General features: G+C 43.6%; 1 protein-coding gene across 1 annotated transcript in view; it reads left to right on the forward strand.

Annotated features, from left to right (window-relative positions):
* Positions 1–5,355: 5,355 nt before the first annotated feature.
* Positions 5,356–6,133, forward strand: part of LOC139403938 (voltage-gated potassium channel regulatory subunit KCNG4-like) — a 10,345-nt gene continuing 9,567 nt past the window's right edge. The window contains exon 1 of the mRNA XM_071147144.1: positions 5,356–5,917. The gene's annotated coding sequence lies outside the window, so the exon portion shown is untranslated. The remainder of the gene's footprint in view (positions 5,918–6,133) is intronic.

A 6,133-nucleotide genomic window follows, 5' to 3' on the forward strand; every position in this document is an offset into this window, starting at 1 on the left:
TTAGTCTTTACCATCCTCCCTTAGCCTTTACATCCTCCCTTAGCCTTTACCATCCTCCCTTGGACTTTACCCCAGTCCCTTAGCCTTTACCATCCTCCCTTAGTCTTTACCATCCTCCCTTGGCCTTTACCATCCTCCCTTAGCCTTTACCATCCTCCCTTAGTCTTTACCATCCTCCCTTAGCCTTTACCATCCTCCCTTAGCCTTTACCATCCTCCCTTAGACTTTACCCCAGTCCATTAGCCTTTACCATCCTCCCTTGGACTTTACCCCAGTCCCTTAGCCTTTACCATCCTCCCTTAGCCTTTATCATCCTCCCTTAGCCTTTACCATCCTCCCTTACCTCTACAATGAAAATCCCATAGACCTCTATATTATGGACAAGGTATGTGAATTAAAACCATTATCAAAACAGGTTTTTTAATTCACATTTACTACAAAAACCAAGGCATGAATATGGTCGTGTGCATGTTTTGTTAATCATCTGTATAATTAAAACATTTAGGGGATTTACAGACTTCACCCTCTCTACACCTCTGATGAATATAACAGGAAACCGGTTCGATCACCATGCATTGAAACATCACTCTGTCGGATACAGAGAACATCAACACTGCCAGATGATGTACCCATTGGACTTGGGACTCTGCTGGAAGTTCACCTCATATTTGGATTTCTTAATTCTGCTTTGCCACTAAAATCCTAATAAACACTGAGAACTGAAATATTGTTGTTACTGTTGTTATTGTTATGCATATTATTATTATTAATAATAGGGGGAGTAGTTAAAAAATGAACCCCAAAGGGTTCTTCAAAAGGTTCTTAGAGGATCCATTAAAAGGGATTGTTTGAAGAACCCTTTTAAAGAAGAACCCTTATAGGGGTTCCCCCTACAGTTTCAATTTGAAGGATACTTCAGGAATCTTTTATTTTTAGAGTGCACATTCGTTCACTCACAAAAATCATTTCAGCATCCAAACCCCAGCAGTGCACTGTGACGTCACAATGTGATGAATGGTAAGAGACAGGTGTTCTACAACACCTAGGCACAGTGTAATAACTGGGATTGTCATTAAACCTTCGCTTGTAGCCTGAATTCATACATCCACTGTTGTCCACGTGTGCCTCGGTCTCGGGCCACTCATCTCTGCCTTGACAAAATGTGTTCTCCTCAAACCACAATGCAATTTTTGGAGCATTTACCACCCGGTTTCCAGTCAATTCACACATGTTTCATGTGTCTGACTTGCAGTCATGTTAAATAGTTGTGTAGTAGCCTATAGTTTATTGGACATGTTGTCTTCATTGTCTTACTCCCACTATTTATTTTTACAAGGGACGATGTGCCGGACCATACCGTCTTGCTCTCACCCCTGGATAGCATAATGGAGAGCTGTTGACAGTGGAAGGAGTGATGTTGTGAAAATGGAGTCTTGGTAATACGGTGGTTGTGACACTACACTAGGTGTGATGGTTTATGGTGGTGACAGACAGACGTGAAGCGTGAGGCTGGGAATTGAGCCAGGACAACTAGGATTACCAGCCAGCAGCTACTGAGGCGTGTCATCATGGTCCTGGCAGCTGAACAGAGAGTCAGGACCTCGGTTTAATGTCTATCTACCCTCTGTATTTCTATAGTCCCTGTCACTGTCCCATGTCCTGGGGTGTTGAGTGTCTTGGCCTGTCACTGTCCCATGTCCTGGGGTGTTGGGTGTCACGGCCTGTCACTGTCCCTGTCCTGGGGTGTTGGGTGTCACGGCCTGTCACTGTCCCCTGTCCTGGGGTGTTGAGTGTCACGGCCTGTCACTGTCCCCTGTCCTGGGGTGTTGAGTGTCTTGGCCTGTCACTGTCCCCTGTCCTGGGGTGTTGAGTGTTTTGGCCTGTCACTGTCCCATGTCCTGCAGTATTGAGTGTCACGGCCTGTCACTGTCCCTGTCCTGCAGTGTTGAGTGTCACGGCCTGTCACTGTCCCCTGTCCTGCAGTGTTGAGTGTCACGGCCTGTCTGGGATAGTAACAACAGAGAATTAGGATCTGCATTTAACATCTCATCAGATGGATCCCTCCGCCACGTTATTATCCACACTACTGACCTAGACTGCTCCTAGGCCGCCATTGTAAATAAGAATGTAAATAAGAATGTGTTCTTAACTGACTTGCCTAGTTAACTAGGTTAAATGTTTATTTATTTATAATAAAATAGAGTGTTTGTCACAGAGTAGCTGTATTTGTCTGTGAGGTTGTCCACAGTACTAGCCAACCGTCCTGCTATTTCAAAGTGTGTGCATAGCGGACCTTGACATTCCTTATCTGTTGTGTTACTACAATGCAATACCCATCTCCTGTCTGCATCGCTGGCATACAGTGGCATTACGCAACAGGCGGGAGAGATAAGGTGTGTGTGTGTGTGTGTGTGTGTGTGTGTGTGTGTGTGTGTGTGTGTGTGTGTGTGTGTGTGTGTGTGTGTGTGTGTTTGTGTGTGTGTGTGTGTGTGTACGTGTACGTGTGTACGTGTGTCAGATGTCCTCTCCTGTGGCTGGATTAACAGTAAGTATACTTGTTCACCTACATTATCAGGACCTCAATGTCCTGACAATTCACCCCAATGTCCTAACAATTCACCCCAATGCCCTGACAATTCACCCCAATGTCCTGACAATTCACCCCAATGCCCTGACAATTCACCCCAATGTCCTAACAATTCACCCCAATGTCCTAACAATTCACCCCAATGTCCTAACAATTCACTCCAATGTCCTAACAATTCACTCCAATGTCCTGACAATTCACCCCAATGTCCTGACAATTCACCCCAATGTCCTGACAATTCACCCCAATATCCTGACAATTCACCTCAATGTCCTAACAATTCACCCCAATATCCTGACAATTCACCTCAATGTCCTAACAATTCACCCCAATGTCCTGACAATTCACCCCAATGTCCTAACAATTCACCTCAATGTCCTGACAATTCACCCCAATGCCCTGACAATTCACCCCAATGTCCTGACAATTCACCTCAATGTCCTAACAATTCACCTCAATGTCCTAACAATTCACCTCAATGTCCTGACAATTCACCCCAATGTCCTGACAATTCACCCCAATGTCCTAACAATTCACCTCAATGTCCTAACAATTCACCCCAATGCCCTGACAATTCACCCCAATGTCCTGACAATTCACCTCAATGTCCTGACAATTCACCCCAATGTCCTGACAATTCACCCCAATGTCCTGACAATTCACCCCAATGTCCTGACAATTCACCTCAATGTCCTGACAATTCACCCCAATATCCTGACAATTCACCCCAATGTCCTAACAATTCACTCCAATGTCCTGACAATTCACTCCAATGTCCTAACAATTCACCTCAATGTCCTGACAATTCACCCCAATGTCCTGACAATTCACCCCAATGTCCTAACAATTCACCTCAATGTCCTAACAATTCACCCCAATGCCCTGACAATTCACCCCAATGTCCTGACAATTCACCTCAATGTCCTGACAATTCACCCCAATGTCCTGACAATTCACCCCAATATCCTGACAATTCACCCCAATGTCCTGACAATTCACCTCAATGTCCTGACAATTCACCCCAATATCCTGACAATTCACCCCAATGTCCTAACAATTCACTCCAATGTCCTGACAATTCACCCCAATATCCTGACAATTCACCCCAATGTCCTAACAATTCACTCCAATGTCCTGACAATTCACCCCAATGTCCTGACAATTCACCCCAATGTCCTAACAATTCACTCCAATGTCCTGACAATTCACCCCAATGTCCTAACAATTCACCCCAATGTACTAACAATTCACTCCAATGTCCTGACAATTCACCCCAATGTCCTAACAATTCACCCCAATGTCCTAACAATTCACTCCAATGTCCTAACAATTCACCCCAATGTCCTAACAATTCACTCCAATGTCCTAACAATTCACCCCAATGTCCTAACAATTCACCCCAATGTCCTAACAATTCACTCCAATGTCCTAACAATTCACCCCAATGTCCTGACAATTCACCCCAATGTCCTAACAATTCACCCCAATGTCCTAACAATTCACTCCAATGTCCTAACAATTCACCCCAATGTCCTAACAATTCACCCCAATGTCCTAACAATTCACTCCAATGTCCTGACAATTCACCCCAATGTCCTAACAATTCACCCCAATGTCCTAACAATTCACTCCAATGTCCTGACAATTCACCCCAATGTCCTAACAATTCATCCCAATGTCCTAACAATTCACTCCAATGTCCTAACAATTCACCCCAATGTCCTAACAATTCACTCCAATGTCCTAACAATTCACCCCAATGTCCTGACAATTCACCCCAATGTCCTAACAATTCACCCCAATGTCCTAACAATTCACCCCAATGTCCTAACAATTCACCCCAATGTCCTAACAATTCACCCCAATGTCCTAACAATTCACCCCAATGTCCTAACAATTCACTCCAATGTCCTAACAATTCACCCCAATGTACTAACAATTCACTCCAATGTCCTGACAATTCACCCCAATGTCCTAACAATTCACCCCAATGTCCTAACAATTCACTCCAATGTCCTGACAATTCACCCCAATGTCCTAACAATTCACCCCAATGTCCTAACAATTCACTCCAATGTCCTAACAATTCACCCCAATGTCCTAACAATTCACCCCAATGTCCTAACAAAGTAGGAAAACAATCAGTTTTTTTCATGTCCTGAATTTGTTCAACTGTTATTTTAAGCTTAAGGGTTAAGTTTGGGGTTTTGGGGTTAAGGTTAAGGTTAGATTTATGGTTAGGGTTAGGGTTTTTGTGGTTAAGGTTAGCTTAGTCTAAGGGTTAGGGTTAGGGGAAAATATAATTTCTGTTGGTCAAACATTTTTCCACTCCAAAAAGTCCTAGAATTTCACAAAAACAAAGCTGTGTGTGTGTGTGAGAGAGATTGTGCGTGGCTGCCGTGCATGTGTTTGTGCATGTGTGCATAAATGAAATGGAGGCTGGGGACCTCATCCCTCTCTGTCCTGCAATAATCCTCTCTGTGTTTGGAATTGTAATTCTGCAGCCTATAAAAACGTTAGATAAAAGGCTTTACAGTAGTGTCCAATTGTAAACAAGCAGTCATGCAGTACACTAAAGGGGAAAAAATAGTTCACACACACACAGAGAGAGAGAGGGGGAGAGAGATAAAGAGTCATAGCAAGAAAGGGAGAGAGAGACACGAGAGGGAGAGAGAGAGGGAGAGAGATAAAGAGTCATAGCAAGAAAGGGAGAGAGAGACACGAGAGGGAGAGAGAGAGGGAGAGAGATAAAGAGTCATAGCAAGAAAGGGAGAGAGAGGTTTTTCGGAGGACAGAACCGTTAGATAATCGCTTTTATTCTCAAATCTGACAATGCGCTTCCAGTTGCCGCCTGCCCCCAACCACCTGCTGAACCAATGTAGATGATGTGGAATTAATACGGATAGGAGAAAAAAACACTCCAGATTAGTTCCCGAAAGTGAACGCGCTGTACCTACTCTGTAGGGACGGACCTGTGTTGCGGGGAGACGAGCAGTTCCCACTGGGCACAGACGTCAATTCAAAGTATATTCCACGTGAAACAACGTCGATTCAACCAGTGTGTGCCCAGTGGGTTGTGTTTGGAACAAGACAAGAGCTCTCGGGGTAGCCTAAACATGGACAGACATCACTCCCATTTCATTTCGTACTTTGTTTTCGCTCCCGGTCAGTTTTTGAATAGGCCTACCATAGTTCCGTAAAGTTGTCTGCGTGCAGCGGAGCGCACGTATGGCTGGTCAATTTGAAGGATGTTGACGCGAAATAATTCGCCTATGATGGAAGTCAATTCACCATAAAGTAAGAGAGGATAAAAACGAGTTGTCAGCGACGGTAAGTAACGTTCTGTCTTTGTGGAGTAATTATTTTGCCACGCATACGTGCATAAAAAAAACGAATTTGCAAATGAGAGCCAAATTGAGGTTAAAAACAAACAAAAAACTAGTGTAATCATTTGTTTTCCCTATAAAGCTATTCACAAATTATTGTTATATATATATAGCCCTATAAATATATCTCTAATGGATTTATTTATACGTCATCATATAT

Source organism: Oncorhynchus clarkii, unplaced genomic scaffold (genome assembly GCF_045791955.1).
Source record: "Oncorhynchus clarkii lewisi isolate Uvic-CL-2024 unplaced genomic scaffold, UVic_Ocla_1.0 unplaced_contig_8727_pilon_pilon, whole genome shotgun sequence".
In the NCBI taxonomy this organism is placed as follows: Eukaryota; Metazoa; Chordata; class Actinopteri; order Salmoniformes; family Salmonidae; genus Oncorhynchus; species Oncorhynchus clarkii.